At 32.7% G+C, this 20,000-nt stretch overlaps 1 protein-coding gene and 1 long non-coding RNA gene across 27 annotated transcripts in view; one reads left to right on the top strand and one right to left on the bottom strand.

The window, feature by feature from the left end:
* Positions 1 to 20,000, top strand: part of LOC124951172 (nephrin) — a 420,175-nt gene that overhangs the window by 250,591 nt on the left and 149,584 nt on the right. The window lies entirely within an intron of this gene.
* The window catches only part of LOC124951173, an 88,576-nt gene that overhangs the window by 29,832 nt on the left and 38,744 nt on the right, over positions 1 to 20,000 (bottom strand). The gene's annotated exons all lie outside the window — the stretch shown is intronic.

Genomic DNA, 20,000 nt, shown 5'->3' with positions numbered 1-20,000 from the left:
AAGAAGAAAAGAGGAAAGAAATGAAAAAAAAAGGAAAAAAAAAAACAAAACAAAACGAAACGAAACAAAACGAAACGAAGGGACAAAAACAAAAAGGGAAAGATGTAATAGAAGGGTGAAGGGGAAAGGACGGTCTTGCGTTGTGCACCCGCTGGAGTCCTTTAAGCTTTGTTAAAAGTCCTGGTGTTGTCACATGTATACGCGTCTTTTACTTTCTTTCTCAAAGTTATAAAATCCAGTCGAGTACGGAACAATACAACCAACAACTTTTCCGTAGTTTCCTTATGCATTATTTTTCTTATTAAAAATAATAACGAGCCAAGTCGTTAATAGTAATAGTTTGTGGAAGCAGACCGACGTTAAAGCTTTTCTTTTCTTTTCTTTTTTTTTTTTTTCTTTTTTTTCTTTACATTATCGTTAATCAAATCCTTTCTTATTTCTTTTTTCTTCTTTCTTTTCTTTTTTCTTCTTTCTTTTCTTTTTTTTTTTTTTTTTTTTTTTTTTTTTTTTTTTTTTTAATAGATAAAAACGTGGAATTAAAATTTCGAAAATGATATAATCGAAGTGAAAAAAAGCAAGAAATGATAATAATCACAACGATTAATGTTAAGGATCATTCAACGATATATGATATTATTTTTGTCATTCGTTTAGTTAACATTTGATAGAAGAATTGTTTAAAGTAAATAATCATATATATATGTATATATATATATATATTTATTTATGTACGCGACAGGATAATTTTATGATACGTATCGATATATACATACTTATCGATAAACGAGATAATAAAATTATTCTCGTAGCGATATTGTTTACCTTTTGCTATTAATGAAGTTGACTAACGTGTCGAATTGCTATAGAAACGTAATACAACGCCAGCTATTAATGCTTCGTAAAATTGATCGCTATAACGAAGAGCAGAGGAATAATTATCAAAGATATATTATATATATATATATATATATATATATATATATATATATATATATATATATTTCCGAGCGAATAGATCGAAGACACGCCTTCGAATCTAAGATACGCTATGAACGTTGAAGACGTTCTAAGACGTAACCGAGGACGCATCTAAGGGATGCTACCTGATTAATCTCGATCTAATTAAGTCACCTTCCTTATGATCTTGCGAGGAACCTCTCAAATGCGACACACGTGAGAGCTCTAAGTAAGAGTACGGAATGAGTTCTAAGACGAAAATGAGAGAGATAGATAGATAGATCGATATAGAGGGAGGAAACGAGAGAGAGAGAGAGAGAGAGAAAGATGTTATATATCGAATCAAAACGTGCAATATTCACATAACACAGATCAACTTTAAAGGTAACTTCAATTAGATCGAGAAGATCGTTTAAACGAACTCTCCATCTTGGTTGTCTTTAAGGAAATTACATTTTCTCCGATTTTCCTTTTAAATATTTATCTATGGAATAATATTCGTTCGAGATTGAATTAAAGAAAGAACAAAGTTTTATAAATCTATTTATATATTCCTTTTATAAATGATATTTCAAGTAAACTGACATATTCCCGATGATGATGTTTTTCAATATTTGAATTATAATTTTTCTTTTTATTGTTTTCATTAAGTACTAAAAAAAGTGTAACAAGAAAAGTAATGAAAGTTAATTAGACGATAAAACAGAGAAAGAGAGAGAGAGATAGATAGATAGATAGATAGAGAAAGAGATAGAGAGAGAGAGAGAGAGAGAGAGAGAGAGAGAGAAAGAGAAAGATAGTTTAATAGAAGAGAATTTAGCAAAGATAAAGAAGGAGATTCTTCGAGGCAAATTAAAAGATTGAAGTAAGAAATATACAAGTTTACGCTTTAACTTTAATTCAATTACTTCAACAAACGTCGATCATAAATTTAATATAATCTAACGGTGAAAAGTTAAAAAAGAAGAACAAGAAAAAATGATAAAGAAAAAAAAAAAAAAAGAAAGAAAGAAAGAAAGAAAAAAAAAAGAAAAACAGAAAAAAGAAGAGAGAAAAAAGATAAGAGATCGTTCAAGGTAAACCCGTTAATGGACCTTTAATGTTCATCGAAAGTAGTCGATATTTAAAAGTTATGAGTTGTTATGATTCAACTTTAATGATGTGCACTTGACTCGTTATGACTGATATATATATAATTTATATACATGTATATATATATATATATATATAGATATATATAAAGAACAGGGAAGTAACCTTAGCAAGCTTTCGTCAAATTATTATATATCCATTTCAAAACGGTATGACGATCGTTAAAGCCTATCTACCTATATTATTTTATAGTCAATAAGGATTTATTGTAAAATCGATATATTCTATTTCCCTTTCTCTATCTCTCTCTTTCTCTCTCTCTCTCTCTCTCTCTCTCTCTCGCATTCTTTCACTTTTTCGTTTTTCAAAGAAAAACAAAAAAAAAAAAAAGGATAAAAAAAATATCGTTCAAAAGTTAAGGATAATAAATCGTGATTATAATCGTCGCATAAACTTTCTTAATAGTTATACTTATTGTTATGATTAATTTTAACGTATGGTGGTATGGCAGCTGCGATTATAAATTTGATAATCGTTTGAACATGCGTGCGTACATGTATGCGTGCATGCATCCATGCATGCGTGCTTGCTTGCGTGCTTGCTTGCGTGCTTGCTTGCGTGCTTGCTTGCGTGCTTGCGTGCATGACTGTCCATCTTAAATCATTCTCCGATCTATGTAAATATATATATATATATATATACATATATATAAAAGTATATGTATATAGATAAATCTACATGAAATTTATTTCTTGATCAACAAAATCAAGATCGCTTCAACCCACTACTAAGTCCCCAGGATATAACCTAACGATACAGAAATTCGTTTATACGTTCGTTCACTCGTTCGTTCGTTCGCTTGCTCGCTCGTTCGTTCGTTCGTTCGTTGAATTATCGGTTGATTTACAACCTATAGGATACGTACTTATTTACATATGACAACATGATCGTTAGTAACCAGTATCGTCGGGTGTATTTTGGGAGATATCTCATTGGTAGAGAGCTATTCGTTTCTCTTTGAAACGTAACACTATGGTAGAAACGTTGTCTAATTGATCGATCGATCGATCGATCGATCGATCGATCATGTTAATCTCTTCGCTGTAATCCTATTTCTGGTAAGATAATGTTATATCCATTTAATTAGAATTAAGAGAGAAAGAGAAATAGAAAAAGAGAAAGACAAGAGCAAACAAAGCTTTTATTTTCTTAGGCATCAAGTTCAAGGCCATACGAGATAGAACGAACAAGAAAATATATATATATATATATATATATATATATATATATATCTTTCTGTCGTCTCTAATTTCTTTAGATGGTGACGTTTATATCTGTGTGGGTGTTTGTATATATATATATATTAGCGAACGTGGTCGCATATGTTACTTGAAATTCGGGTCACCATGATTATCCCCCCAAAAGTGTCTTAATATATCGATTGTGTCAAATATAGTAAGATTTGGTATAGTTAGACAGAGACCTTAATCTTATATTATCCCGTTAAATTCACTGTCGAATCTTAATCAGAAATTATAGATAGGAACAGATATTTATTCGTTCGTACGAAATTCTATATATTCGAAAAATATTATCGATTTTTATCTTCATTATCTATAATATTCTAATAGATGGAAACAAAGAATTCAATTGATTCACTCGATTGGTACGTTTATTAGAGTAAAATGTTTTTTGAGAAGGATAAAAAAAAATAAAAGAGAGAGAGAGAGAGAGAGAGAGAGAAGGATAAAGAAAAAAATTATTTTGCCTTACATAGAAACATGAAACGGGATGATAAGAGGAAAATAGGGGGAGTTGGGGAGAATTGTGGTGATGATAGTGGTGGTAAGGGTTGAGAGGAAAGTATAATAATTAATTTTCTATTATCTTTCGGGATCTGTTTTAATCCACGATTTACGTAATTTGATTTTATCTCAACGAGGTGTTAACAGAGTCGAGTAGTTACTGAAACTTAATCTAATAATTAAAACTTAAAGGGAAGGATTTTAGTAGAAAGGAGTGAAGGACCAACTCAAATAACAACACGCGTCTAAGTAACTAAGTAAGTAAGTAAGTAAGTACTTATTTACTTACGTTATTCTCTCATTGATGAAAATCTTAGCTTGGACTCGTGCCTTTCTATCTTTTTTTTTTTTTTTTCTTTTTTCTTTTCTATTTTTTATTTTTATATTTTTCTATCTACTTACGTATTCGACGAGCACGCGATTCCTATACGATTTTCTTGTCCTGTCATTCATTCGTTCTTTCATTCATTCATTTATTCATTCATTCTTTCATTCATACTTTCATTCATTCTTTCATTCATACTTTCATTCATTCATTCATTCATTTGTTTGTTTGAATGAATTTCTAATGAACATTCGTATGCGTTAAAATGATCAACTTTTTTCTTTCTTTTTTTTTTTTTTTTTTTTTCTTTTTCCTTCTTTTCTTTACGTTATATTCACCTATCGTTGTTGTAAATACAAACTCAGCCCAAGCTCGCGTAATTTACCTTCGAAGCTACAATACTGACTAAGAGATAAAAGTTCCCTTTCCCTTTGCCTGCCTCCCCCACCTCCACCCACCGCTCCCGTTTTTACTACTTTTGTCAGGGAATTACTCGCTCTAGTACTACTTTTATGTTTACCTTGCTTATACTACCATATAAAAAAAAAAAAAAAAAAAGAGAAAAAAAACACAGGGAAAGCAAAAAAAGAAAGATAAAGAAAAAATAAAAAAAGAATAGAAAGAAGTGGTCGGTAAACTTCGAGATTGTTTTGTTAAGGGATATAACGCGGAAGGGATCATTTTTCAAGGACGATAAGTGCCAAAGTTTTTCCGCGCGCGCGCGAAAGAAAGAAAGAGAAAGAGAAAGAGAGAGAGAGAGAGAGAGAGAAAAGAGATTAACTTCTAAAGAGTAATAAATATTTTTACAAGGGCGTTCAAAATATTCTAACTGATATTAATCTATTATAGCCTAATAAAATCGTGAAATCATAACTATAACATAGATATTTGTTAAATCGTATATATATATACAAACAAACGTAGACACATATGTATTTCGTCGAAATCATAAAATATCCCTTGAAAAAATTTGTCCGACTTGAAAAAAAAAAAAAAAAATATATATATATATATATCGCATTGTGTTTAACTACAAAAATGATATAAACTTTCGTCGAAATAATTTTGTCTTAGTGGCAAATCTAGTATAAGGGTTAGTCACGAGTGTAAGGTAGAATTGGAGATAGGTAGTTGGATGATTGTGGTTGAAGGAGGTTGGGGGCGGCAGGGAAATAGTGACAGTGGAAGGAAGACGGGTTTGAGTCGAATCTTAAAGCGAAGATCCTTTTTGTTAACCACGCCAATGTTCTGTCCTTAGAGAAGGAAATCCTGACAAATGCGGCGCTCTCTCCGCTCGGAAATAATGGCGCAAACAGACGGCGTATCCTACGACTTGTTTGCGTCTCTATGCGTGTGCCCAAGAGAAAGAAGAAAGAAAGAGAGAAAAAAAGAAAGAGAGAGAGAGAGAGAGAGAGAAAAAGAACGTTCTACTTTAGCATCGGCTTCACCAGCATCACCATCACCACTACCACCAGCATCAACATCGACTACAACGAACAGCCGTCACATTCGTCGTGAGCTTGGTAATGCAAACAGATGATATCCCATATTCGAATCACGTAAAGGATCCAAAGTATAGTACTTTCTGCGAATGATGGGCCCCGTCTCCTTGGACGGAATGACGGTGAAAGCGCTGGCCACCGAGGAAAATGGGAACTTGCTAGGTGGGGTAGGTAGTCTGGTAGGTAGGTAGGTAGGTAGGTGGGTAGGTAGGTAGGTAGATAGATAAGTAGGTTAGATAGGTAGGTGGTTCAAGAAAGAAGAAAGATATCTTACCAGAGGAAATCCTCCCTCTCTTCTTCGGCAACCCCCCACCAACATTTCCATCTCTCACCCTCCATACTCATCCCCATCACCGACGCGCATAGACCGCTCCCCCCTTTCCCCCTTTCGAACACACCCTCTTCGTAAAAAGGGACGACGATCGTCCTTGGAAAATGGATGGCCACAGCTTGAATAGACATCGAGGAGATCAGTTTCGGATGCTGCATATCAATAAGAATTTCTCTTTCCATATTTCTCTCTCTCTCCCTCTCTCTCTCTCTCTCTCTCTCTTTCTTACTATCGTAGCCATTATATGTCCGGTCCATACAGTTAGACTTCAGATCGAGTATTGTTGACAATTTTTACAACTTTTCTTCCTTTCTCCGTTATATTTATGTATATATTTCTTCCTTCCTTCCTTCCTTCCTTCTTTTTTTCTTTTCTTTTTTTCTTTCTTTCTTTCTTTATTTTTTCTGTTTTTTTTTTTTTTTTACTTTTTTTTATAAATAAAATTAATAAAATCTTTTCCCCCAATATGTTTCCGATACATTTCTTGTCTACGTGCGATTACTCGATATTAAATAAATTGATGAAAGATGAATATATATATATATATAAGAAATTTTTTGTTGTTTCTTTTCTTTTACTTATATAAATAAAATTTTATAATAAGTACGAGTAAACTGTAATCACTATGGTTTATTTTATATATTTAATTTTTTAAACCGCACCTACAGGCATCATGGTAATTATTATGGAGAAAAGATCTATAATTAGGGTTCGTAGATAGAACGATGTGATAATAACCGTATCCTTGTAAATATTAAAAGGAACAAATCGATGATAAAATTACAGTACAAAGAGAGAGAGAGAGAGAGAGAGAGAGACTCGATCTTGATCACGATCTCGATTACGATCACGATTGGAGATAATTCGTGAACGTCATTCTAGATCTTCTAGTAAAACTTTACCCGAAGGAGATTATCGTCTTTATCGCAGAACTAGTACCATGACCTGTTTAGATAGATACGTACTTAGTTACTTAGTTACTTAGTTACTTACTTACTTACTTATTTACTTACTTACGACGTACCGCAACGCGTCGAACCGGAAAATACAACCTCATGGAATTTCATCAGAGCTGTGTGTCTGTCTGTCTCTCACTTTATATCGCGTGCCTAGTGGAATCCTGGTAATAATTGTAATTTCTTAGAAAATTACATCTCTCTTCTGTCGTGAACGAGATAATACAGGATAAGAAAACAACGTTACTGTTAGCTAACGTCGAGTTTGTATCACGGATCATCACGGAAATTTCAGAACCGTATTATTATTATTATTATTATTATTATTATTATTATTATTATTATTATTATTATTATTATTATTATTTTTATTATTATTATTATTGTTGTTGTTGTTGCTGTTGATACTATTATTATTTCGTTCGATTTTATTTTATCAACTTCGTTAGTTACATCTATTTCTACCTTTCCTCTCGTATTACTTTCTTTTTTCTTTTTATCTTTCATGTATATATATATACTTTAGCTACGAGATATGTTGTTGAATGCCAATTATGTCCAATCGAAATCATGAAAAACAAATATTTTTATTAATACAATTAAAATCTCATTGAGAGATTATTTTACAATAATTGATATATGTATCACATAGAGAGAGAAAGAGAGAGAGAGAGAGAGGGAGAGAGAGAAAAAGAATAGAAAAATGAAATCATTTTTCTAACAGACAATTCTCTTCAGCAAACGATAGAGAGATTAACTTGTCAATCTGACGGATTCTAGGATTTCCCGTTTGAAATTTCCAAAGAAAATACATTGATATTATTTTTCAACAATTTATATTGACCATGATTGACGTAATGAATTAATGTTATAACGAAAAGAACTAAAAAGAAAGAAAGAAAGAAAAAAAAAGAAAAAAGAAAAGAAAAAACAGAAAGACGTATTTTAAATACGGATATCTGTAAACATGACGGGTTTAAGTGAAAACTGATAATACAATCGACGTGTGTTAGAAAAAAAAAAGTAAAAATCTAATGTTAATGTAATGATCATCAAACGTTTTTTTAGGATATCAATCAAACCTTACATTCTTTATAAAAAACGCAAATATCAATTATATATATACATATATATACATATACATATATATATACATATATATATATATATATATATATATATATATATATATATATGTATACATGAATTATCGATTTATTATATAAAAATTTCGTGTAAAATAATATGATAAATGAAAAATTTTCCAAAATTATTCGTCGTTTGGATTCACTTGGAGTATGTGATAATAAATTTTCGATGTTTTATTTAATTAAAATCGGCTCAATTTTCACGAGCGAGACCAATTTGCCTTAATAAACTTCCCGTTAGGAGAAGATAATAATAATAATAATAATAATAATAATAATAATAATAATAATAATAATAATAATAATAATAATAATAATAATATAGAGAAACGAATAAATAAATGTAAACAGAAATCAAAGAGATATGGATTCGTTTCAAAAAAAATAATATTTGTTCGGATACATATGTATTCGTTTAACATTTTGCGAAAGGCGAACGACAATTTTGATTTTTTTTTCCTTTATTTATTTTTTCTTTTTTTCATTTTGTTTGTTTTTATAACAACGGATCATGACGTTACTAGTATTAATTAACTCGATAAAAGACAAAAGGATCGATCGAACGATTCCTGTTATATATAACGAAATAATTTATTCGCGTTTGATTTCGTAGAAATAAAAAATTGTTACGCTGGAATTACAAACATGAAAAGTGAGAGAGAGAGAGAGAGAGAGAGAGAGGAAGAATTTAGGTATTTATGAAGAAAAAAAAAAAAGAAAAAAGAATCCTATCTAATCGAATATAAATCTTTTTATCTTCATAAATTATATATATGTATATATATATATATATTTTTTTTTTCCCCATTATTACGTTCATTGAACGTTTTAAAATATTTTCAAGTTGACAATGAATATTTTCCTTCGAAATTAATAAAATAATAGAACGTCCGAAAAGTTTTTAATTTTTGGGTTAGAGATAGTCGTATTACAATTAACTCTCTCTTTCTCTCTCTTTCTCTCTCATTCTCTCTCATTCTCTCTCTTTCTCTCTCACTCTCTTGAAATACAGAAAGTTCCGAAAGTTCAAACATGTTCGTGGCTCATCAGGGAATTTTCTAGGGTTCGTATTGGAAGGGTAAAACTCGTGCTTTGCTCCGTCGCTCTCACCTTCCACTTCTCTTCTCTCCTCTCCCTAAAGGGTTGGAAGGCGCTTAGCTTTGGACGAATGGATAGAGAGGGGTTAGGAGGGAGGGAGGGAAAGGTTAATCACGCCTTTAGAGAAATATTTAAGCCCCGATGAATCGTTTTCTACATTGAATCCTTTACTTAAAAGGTTACTTTCAAAAGTATCATCCAGTTCTTACTCACGGTCGATATATAACGAAAGGGAACGTTTCTCGTAAACCGCATATCTCGAAATTACTTTCGGCGGGGTATAGAGGGGAAGAGAGGTCCGTACTTACCTGTTTTATATATATATATATATATATATATATTATATAGCCTGAGTAACAACTTTTCTAGTACACCCTAACCCTCGACAACACCCGCCCTTCTTTTACTCATCCCAAAGGGCGAGTCGTAACGAGAAAATTCGGAAGGAAATATCGCAGCTATCGAATGTTGAAAACGACCGCGATATCAAAGTCGATATCTTTTAAATTAGATTTTCTTTTCTCGCCATTGAGAAAAATCATCATCGTATTATATCTCTTGTAACATTATACCGAACGTTGATTGTTACTTGAGTTATTGTTTTTTTTTTTTTTTTTTTTTTTTTTTTTTTTTTTTTTTTTTTCTTTTTTTTTCTTTTTTTTTTTTTTTTTTTCTTTTTTTCTTTCTTTTTTTTTTTTTTTTTCTTTTTTTTTTCTTTTCGTTTTGTTTTTACGTTCGATTTGTTCGGCAATTTACGAGGGATACGAAAATCCGCTTATCGTTTTACCTTTTACATCGTATATTATAGAAAATCGCAGAGAGAGAGAGAGAGAGAGAGAGAGAATGTGTGTGTGAGTGAGGAGGGTGGGGAAAGAGGGTAAAAGAAAGAAAATAAAAAATATCAAAGCGATACCTCAAAAGTATGACTCAGAAGATGTCCTTGTCCTTTGCTGAAAAGAGAGCAATACTCTTTAGAATTTTCTTATTTTCTTGTTTTTCAAGTTTATAAGAAAGAATCAGAGATAGATAGATAGATAGATAGATAGACAAATAGAGAGAGAGAGAAAAAGAGAAAGAAAGAGAGAGAGAGAGAGAGAGAGAGACAAAGAAAGAACAACATAACGTAGGTATCATTGGACAGGTAGGAAACCTGTCTTTCTTCTCTCTCTCTCTCTCTTTCTTTCTCTCTCTCTCTTTTCTGTTCAACGTCGACATCTGTGGGGTAGTCAATTTATTTTTTTCTTTCTTCCTTTCTTTCTTTCATTCTTTCGTACCTTCTCTTTTTTTCCTTTTATTTTACGAACCACACGCAAAAAAAAAAAAAAAAAACAAAAAAAAAGAGAAAAGAAAAAGAAAAAAAGAAAAGAACAAAAGGAAAGAAAAAAGGAAAAACTTCTCTCGTGATCGATCCTATTGATCTCCTCTACTCCGTTGTATTTCTACTTCTTCTACTTCTCTTCTCAGCATCCCTGGGCTATATTTCCACGCATCTTCCTATTCCATTTTATTCGATGGACGACCACATCTCGTCACTTCCTTTTTTACGCCACTTATCTCGAGGCTCTTTTTCTCAGTCTCTCTCTCTCCCCCCCCCCCCTCTCTCTCTCTCTCTCTCTCTCGATTTTATATATATATATATATATGTCTTTTTTATTCTCCTCTCAGAACGTTTCTTCGACGCACGTTCGAACATCCACCACCTAGGTTTACGATGAGAGAATATATTTTCCGTCAGTCGATTCTTCCCACCCCCGGTATCTACTCACTCCCCTCTCCCCAACCCCATCCATTCTGACTCTTTGACCTTTTTCACCATCTCGTTAACCTCTTCCCGGTTCCTAAATCCTCGTGGATCTTATCCTTTCAATCGATATTCTTTATTCATTCTCGAGCACTGAAAGTTAATCTCTCTGTCTCTCTCTCTCTATATATATATATATCTCTCTTTCTCTATCTCTCTCTCTCTCTCTTTCTCTTTATCTTTATCTCTTTTACTCTCTTTAACTTCTTGCCAAAGTCGAGAAGGAAAGAACAATTTCTTTTACAATTTCCTCATATCGAACAGCTCGAATCGAGTTTTGGTAATAAGATACAGAGAGTGAGAGAGTGAGAGAGAGAGAGAGAGAGAGAGAGATAGATAAAGAGAGAAGAAAGAAAATGAGAAACGGAGGTGAAAGTCTTTTGACTTTGAAAATGAGAAAAGTGGTTGATAGTCTCGCTATAATAATAATAATAATAATAATAATAATAATAATAATAATAATAATAATAATAATAAAAAAGAAGAAAAAGAAAATAAAAAAAAGAAAAAAAAAAGAAAAATGAAGATAAAACAAAAAGCGAAATTATTTTTTATATCTAATCGCATAATAAAATACTAACATTACAGAGAATCCTGACAATTTTCTCGTACCCCTTTCAAGATTTCAAGTCTCTGTCACATTTGATCGTTCCCTTTCGTATGCGTAAAAATTTTCGAGGTAAAAATAAAAAAGAAAAGGAAAAGGGAAAAGAGAGTAACGAGAAAAAACCGGAGAAAGAAAAAAAGAAAAAAAGAAAGAAAGAAAGAAAGAAAGAAAGAAAGAAAGAAAGAAAGAAAGAAAGAAATTTGCCAATGTCGACGGCCACTGTTGTCCGTTCAAAAGTTTTCTTCATAATTCCGCCATAATTCGTAGTCGCACGCCGCAGCGCCTCCTTCGGTACTCCCATACTTTTCTTATACCATTCGTCCATGCCTCCCTCCTTCAGCCACCCTTTTTTCTTTTCTCTTTTCTGTCTTTTTTTTTTTCCTTTTCCCTCTTTTTCGCTTATTTCCTTTTTTTTTTTTTCCTTCATCCTCTTCCACGTTATAACTTCACTCGGCTGGCTCGCCGTTTTTCCTCCTTCTCTTTCCCCTTTTTTTTTTCATTCTTCTTCTTCTCCTTCTTCGTACACTTTCCGGACCACCTGCATCTCTCTTCTTTCTACTTTTACTTTACCTTTCATCTTCTCTCTCTCTCTCTCTCTCTCTCTCTCTCTCTCTCTTTCTGCCCCTCTCTTTCTCCTTTTCGTCTTCCATCAACTTCGTACACCATCGAAACTAACCGTTCTAGATTTCACAAGCCCGAATGGTTTCATTTACAGTCAGCCAAGTTTTCCTGGTCCTTCGATTCCAGTCAGCCAACATCTCTCTCTCTCTCTCTCTCTCTCTCTCTCTCTCTATATATATATATATATATATATATCTGTCTCTACTTCTCCCTCTCTCTCTTTCGTTCTTCTACTTTTTTTTCGTTTCTCTATCCCTTTTTCCTCTTCATCCATCCCTACTTCTTCTACTTCTTTTTTTTTGTCCTTTCTCTTTAGGAATCAGCCAGAGTACGTTTGGTTAAACTACCGAGACGGAATGTTATCTCTATTCCAGCACGAGCATCTCTTTTTTTTCCTTCTTTTTTATATACATATATATGTATACATACATATAAAATTTGTCGATTTTCTGATACTGTAAGAAGTCAAACTGCATAGAAACAGAAAGAGAGAGTGAGAGAGAGTGAGAGAGAAAGAGAGAGAGAGAGAGAGAGAGAGAGAGAGAGAAATTTCTGTAACGATCGGAAATCGTTTCGAAATACAATCTTCAGTTTATTTTACCTAATTTCAGTTAAATTACCTAATTTTGTATATCGTATAATTATAATTAACAAATTCTTTTATCCCACGATGGTTTTTAATGTATAACAGTTAAAAGTGATTAAGCATCAATAAGTGATTATTAGATTTAAGGTTCTTCAAGGTTTCAATCGAGAGAATTTCGGCATTTAAATCACGACGGACCTCGGCATTAACCAATCGAAATTCTGATTAAATCCGATAATTTATACGTATCGATCCTCTCTCTCTCTCTCTCTCTCTCTTTCTCTCTCTCTCTCTGTCTGTCTGTCTGTCTGTCTGTCTCTCTCTCTCTCTCTCTCTCTCTCTCTCTCTGTCTCTTTCTGTTTCTTTTTCTTTAACAACGGAAAACCGAGATTCTCGGTGATTAAATTTTAACATCGTTTAAATTAGATAAAACTTCGAAAAGCCCATTCGCGATTCTCTGCATTCGAATTTCGGCGTAGTTCGAGCCGAACGTAAGTAAGTAAGTAAGTAAGTAAGTAAGTAAGTAAGTAAGTAAGTAAGTAAGTACGATGATGACGTTCGTCGATTTAGTTAAATTTTCAAAATCCATCGTGAAATACGTTGGTATTCATTTGATACCCACCGTTCGTTATATTCCGACGATTTTCGTTAAGTTATCGACTTTTCAAAGTTTCTTACGGCCGACTTTGTTTCGAAAGGTAGAAGAATCATCGTCCATTTTCTTTTTACGAACCGAAATCCATTTTCTCTATTTCACTTTCTCATTTCCTTTCTTCATCCTCGTCTTCTATTTCTTCTTTCAATTTTTTTCCTTCTTCTTCTTCTTCTTCTTCTTCTTCTTCTTTTTTCTTTTTTTTTTTTTTCGTCTTTTATTTCCTCGTTGTTTCAAATCCCATCGGTTATTTAAATCATCTTTTATCCTAAGACCATAAAAAAGAAAAAAAAAAAAAGAAAATTGTGAATAATATCGCGATATCCCTATGTAGATATATTCGAGACACATAAGGGAGAAAAAATGATATCGCTAGTGAAGAGTAGGGGAAAAAAAAAATAAAAAGAAAAAGAAAATAAGAAAAAACAAAAGTTCAACACAATATATATATATATATATATATATATATATATATATATATTCGTGATATTCAGGAAAGTTTAGTTCGTGTCATTTAGGATGTATTTATGATCAATTTGTTCGCTCAAAAAGAATAAGAAGAAGAAAAGAGAAAAGAAAGGAAAGAAAGGAAGAAAGAAAGAAAGAAAGAAAGAAAGAACGAACGAACGAACGAAAGAAAAGAAAAGAAAAGAAAATGAAAGAAAAGAAAGCTTGAAGGAGTTTCAACGATATATCATTCGTTTAAAGTATCGTTTAAAAGTATTAGCGAAATCGTTTGCTCAGTTGCTGCGAAACTCGCGTTTATTAAACTTTTCGATGTATTAGATGTCTGTAAACTGCGAGTGCACACGACGTGCACACACATACACCATACAGTACTTAAATACGTACGTAAGTACGTACGTAAGTTTCCCACCCTCCCCCCTCCCATCCCCTCTTCCCCCTATCCCCATTGGAAAGTAGCGTTCTTCTTTTCCCAAAGTAATCACGTCAATTTCTTTATACCGAATACATGAGACAGGAAACATACAGTCGAAAAGGAAGATCCAGGAAACTAAATGGGAAAATCTTCTTCGAAAACGATCCCGGTTATTATCGAAGGAGGATTATAATGACGCAGAAGAATGGAAGGACGGAATTCATGATTTTCGTGAATATATAGTGTTTTCTCTTTCCATCGACTATAGTCTCTTTATTTCTAACTCTGTCTCTATCTCTCTCTTTCTCTCTCTCTCTCTTTCGCTTGTATGTCGCTCTCTCAATCGCTTACTCTGCCTATGTACCGGCAGAAACAACGAAAATTACACGCTTTTGCTCGATTTAGGAAGCTTAACGAGTCTGCAGACAAAGAGAACGTAGAATATGAGGGATACAGAGAGAGAGAGAGAGAGAGAGAGGGAGAGAGAGAGAGAGAGAAAAGGCTGTGGACACTTCCGAGCGTTCGTTTCTCTCGCGTTTTCCATTCGACTGGATTCATTTTTGTCCCAACCGATGCGCTTGAAAATTGAGTTCTTTTTTCTCTCCTTCTCTCACTCCCAACAATCCTTTTTCTCCTTTTTTTGTACCTTTTTTGTTCCCTCTCTCTCTCTCTCTCTCTCTCTCTCTCTCTCTCTCTCTCTCTCTCTCTCTTATTACCTTACCTATTGTATCCTTCAAACACGTGGACCTGAAAAATCAAACGTGCTCGAACGGACCGGATAAGAAATATTTTGTTTCCCTTTTGTTTTTTGTTGTTCTTTTTCCTTTCTCTCTTTTCTTTTTTTCTTCTTTTTTTTTTTTTTAATCCTAAAACAAATCTAAACTTAGAAACGTAATTATTAATCACATCGATAGATATTCGTAGCTGAAATTAATTTCGTTTTCGTTAACGAAGATTTGTTACTGGCGCACATCGATTTCCTTTCCTTTCTTTTTCTTTTTTTTTTCTTTTTTTGTTCTCCAAGAGTAAAAATATTGCAACGGAAGGCAAAAAGAACGAAAGAAGGGAAGAACGAAAGAAGGAAGAAGAAAAACTTGGGAGAGAGAGAGAGAGAGAGAGAGAGAGAGAGAGAGAGTGAGAAATTGAGATAGAGAAATAAACGTACACGTACGCGCTCGCTTACACGTTGTACGTAGAAACAAACAAAAAAGAAGAATCTTGTCGAATAAATCGGACAATTCTTGTTCTTCATTTTATTCGAACTTTTATTTCGAACTCTCGATATCGTCGTATGTCATCGTGTTCGAGATAGATAGATACACCTAAGATATATATATATATATATATATATATATATCTATATATATATATATATATATATATATATATATGTATGTATGTATGTATGTACGTATGTATTATCTACTTGCTGTACTGTTCCTCGCGCTTTCTTTGAACGCAAAATCCGCGCATCTCGCTTTTCTCTCTCCCTTTCTCCCTCTCTCTCTCTCTCTCTCTCTTTTTATCTCCAAGGCAACACAAGAACGACTACGACGACTATAGGACTACAGTGTCATCGATAAGAGTCGGTCGCGCCTTTCGATGGTATTTCGAATCGAAAGCATCGAAAGGCTCTTTGCGGATATTGCTGCAAGGTACTTAAGATATTGCTTGAGAGTAAAAGAGAAAGAGAGAGAGAGAGAGAGAGAGAGAGAGACAAAGAGGGGAAAAAAAAGAGAGAGAGAGAGAGAAACTACAACGGATGACATAACTCTCGAAGGAAATCGATGACATGTGTCATACATTCGTTGTATCGTTCAATCGAGTTAATAGACGAATTTTTTTCTGTTCCTTTTTTTTTCTTCTTTTTTCTCTTTTTTTTTTTTTCCTTTACAATTAATAACCATCTTGACCCAATTCGATACAATCAAACAATTAATACTTGTAATCGTAAATTCGTTGTAATTCATTCGCGAACTTGAATTCTCAACCATGGTCATACAGTTAAAGAGCTGTATTCATTGAAATGTATTTATTATAAATGTCGATTTAAATATAATTGATAATTAAAATGAAGCGTTTAATCGATTTGATCGAAATCTTTGTGATATTACGGGTTAACAATGAAATCGTTTTTTATATTTATATATATATAATTTCATTAAATTTTTTTTTTTTTTTTTTTTTTTTGAACGATTAATATCAATTTATGAAAAAATTCGTACGATTGTATGATTGAATCTTCGTTCCTTTTTTTTTTCATGCGATATAAATCGTATCACGTACGTATCGTTCCTGTGCATATATATATATATATATACACATGCGTGTTTGTATATTTCTGCATAACGAGTATTTCTGTACGAGTACGAGCGTAGAATTTTTTCTATGAAAAATTTTTATAAGGATATTCATTCTCTCGATCGTATAAAACTACATCAGGTTGGTATTGTTTACATTAGCCCCGTTTGGTATATTTTGAATTATAAAAATTTTCCGAAGTACGTACTCGCTTTCGAATATATCCGATGAAGGTTTAATAATTTCGTTTCGTTCGACTGACGTTTCTCGATTGTCGACGATCAAACTCATCGTTAGTTACGTCCAATCGATAAACCATTTCGATTCTATCCCACAAATCCATAATCTCGTTCTTTGATTTGCACTAGCATTTTTATATCCTACGCAAAGTTATCCCGAATAATAATAATCATTATTATTATTTAACTGTTTAAATCGATCCAATGAAAAGAGATCCATTATCAATTCTAAATCGCAATTGAATTCTTACATCACGTGCTCTCTGCGTATATCCATCTCTTTATAAATTATCATTTACAACAAATTTTTATAACATTATAATATGTCCTATGCTTATCGATTAACGTAATATCAATGAGAAATATTTATATCGATCTTGATGAAATTATTATTGATCGTGTAATTGATCGAACAATTATATAATCCATACGTGCCACGTTTATTTTCTTATAAATTTTTTTATATTCGACAAATTTTTCTAAGATCATAACTATATACGTATTCTTTACGAAATATCAATGAAAAATATTTATATCAATCGTTATGAAATTAAAGACCCAAAAATAAATAAATATCTACTTTCAACTATATATACATATATATATATATATATGTTTTTTTCTCTTGTTTTCATTTTTTCATTTTCTTTCATTCATTCATTCATTCATTCATTTATTTATTTATTTATTTCATTTATTGTATTTATTTATTTTTCCTTTTTTTTTTTCTTTTTTTTTTTTTAATTTCTCTCCATACACGCGTATATCAAAATGGTTTACGTTTACCTTTGTATCGAAATCTTTCGTACGAGCTTTTATCATTCATGTTTGAAGATGCATCCAGTACTATTGTTATTCATGTTTGAAGATGCATCCAGTACCTACTATATATCGTTTATGGATCGAAAAACCTATTGTCGAGGTGATCAATCGGAACATACGAACGTACTTATAAACGATATCGTGGCTAGAACTGGCAGAGCAGGCAAATTCGATAACGAACTTCGGATCGGTATGTTCTCTCTCTCTCTCTCTCTCTCTCTCTCTCTTCTCTCTCTCTTTTTCTCTTTTCCATTCGTTACGTAGATAGGGACGAATATACATACATATATACATACATAGATAGATATACATTGTGTGTATATATATATATATATATGTACACATACATACACACATACACGGGGGGGGGGGGGGTGTGTGTGTGTGTCGTTGATGTTGATTTTACGTTGGTCACGTTGTTTTTCACTTCAGAATAGCGGTTCTCAAATAAAAGTGCATCGCCGCAGAGTTTCGATGACTTTTATATTCGTTCTCCATCGAGAGCCGCTAAAATAATCGTTTTTCCACGTATTTTGTACGTTTCCTTTTTTTTTTTTTCGTCTCTCTCTCTCTCTCCTCTTTTTTGTTCCTTTTTTCTTCTTTTCCTGTTTTTTTTCTTTTTTTTTTGTATTTTTTGTATTTTTTGCTCTCTTTTTTTTGTCGACGTTTCTCTTTTCCCACCCACCTTTTCATTGTTAACGTTTTGTCGAACATGCCGAGAGATCGTTCGCCAATAGTCCTTTTCTATACATGATTGTAACATCCGTTACATGTAATAGTATTACATTCGTTTCGTAGCTTCGGGTTCTCCTTCTGTATGCATACGCTTGATGGTTACTTGCTTGCTTGCTTGCTTGCTTGCTTGCTTGGTTGCTTGCTTGCTTGCTTGCTTGCTTCGGGGTTCAATGAAATACGTAAAGTTCCGTCAATCTCTATTATTCATTTCTGATTTTGCTTTTGTTAAAGCGTTATATTTACCAATGGTTTTTAAATTGAAGTAAAATATTACAATTTAAAAAAGAAATAAAATGAAATAAAAATAGAAACGAAAGAACATTGTACTCGGAGAGATTTTAAAAAGGTACGATTCAATTCCATTCGATCGTTCTTGATCCTTAATAATGAATCGATCTATATTAAAGAGACAATCGTTGTAAAAAAAACGATTCATGTTAAAAATGTCGTCAACGATTGATGTATGTCACGTTAGATTACACATAGATAACCTTTTAATCAATCTTGATCTTTTCTACGTATAATAATAATAATAATAATAATACATAATTGAATATCTAATATAGTAAATTTTGTACCAATTAATTGTGACACGTTCGTCGGATTCTCGTTTAAATATCAAATAGTAACAAGCGAGAAAATATTAGATTTTCCAACCGAGTCTAAGAAGGATATATATATATATATATATATATATATATATATATATATATATATATATATATACGTACTCATCCAATTACGTGCGATGTAAAGTTTTCGAGGCGTAATTCTCGACGAGCAAAATTCACGATAGTCCGTTTTACGAATACGTTTATACGTACTTTCCGCTTCGAACTTATTTCTCAGTTCTCTATCTCTCTTTGTCTCTATCTCTCTCTCTCTCTCTTGTTTCCTGGAAAATCAGAGAATGTAGCTCGTAATGAGTGAATACGGTAAAACAGCAGCCGGGTAGCGTTAAACTAATTAGCGGTCTCGAGAGTCTCTCTAGAAAAGGAAATGGATAGTGGGTATGGGCCGGGTCTATCGTTTCTGCGGATACGAAAAGTACATGGTGCACGCGAAGTTGAGGGAAAAGTGCCAAGGTCACTGGATTCCTTTCCCTTTCTCTCTCTCTCTCTCTCTCTTTCTCTGTTTTATGAAGTCCGATCTAATCGACTCCATCCGCTTGAGTTTACCTTGAAATCTTGAATCGTCAGCATCAACAGCAGCAGCAGCAGCAACAAAGTTCTGTATCAAAGAGAAAAAGGAAGAGGAGAAGAGAAAAGAGATAGAAGAACAAAAAAAATAAAAGAAGAAGAAACTACTAAAAAAAAAAAAAAAAAAAAAAAAACAAACAAAAAGGAGAGAGAAAAAAGAAATAGAAGGAAAAATATACCAAGTACACGAGATACACGTACGGCTACTTTCTTCTTTATCGTTATTGCTTTCAACGTCAGCCTACGTCACGAATGCATGCATGCATGCACGCGTGCGTGCGTGCAAGTACGTACGTACGTACGTACGTATGTATGTATTTCTTGGTTTTTATTTGATACGACA

This window comes from Vespa velutina, chromosome 8 (genome assembly GCF_912470025.1).
Source record: "Vespa velutina chromosome 8, iVesVel2.1, whole genome shotgun sequence".
Taxonomy (NCBI): domain Eukaryota; kingdom Metazoa; phylum Arthropoda; class Insecta; order Hymenoptera; family Vespidae; genus Vespa; species Vespa velutina.
Note: the sequence above shows the minus strand (reverse complement) of the source record. Positions and strands in the feature narration are given on the sequence as shown.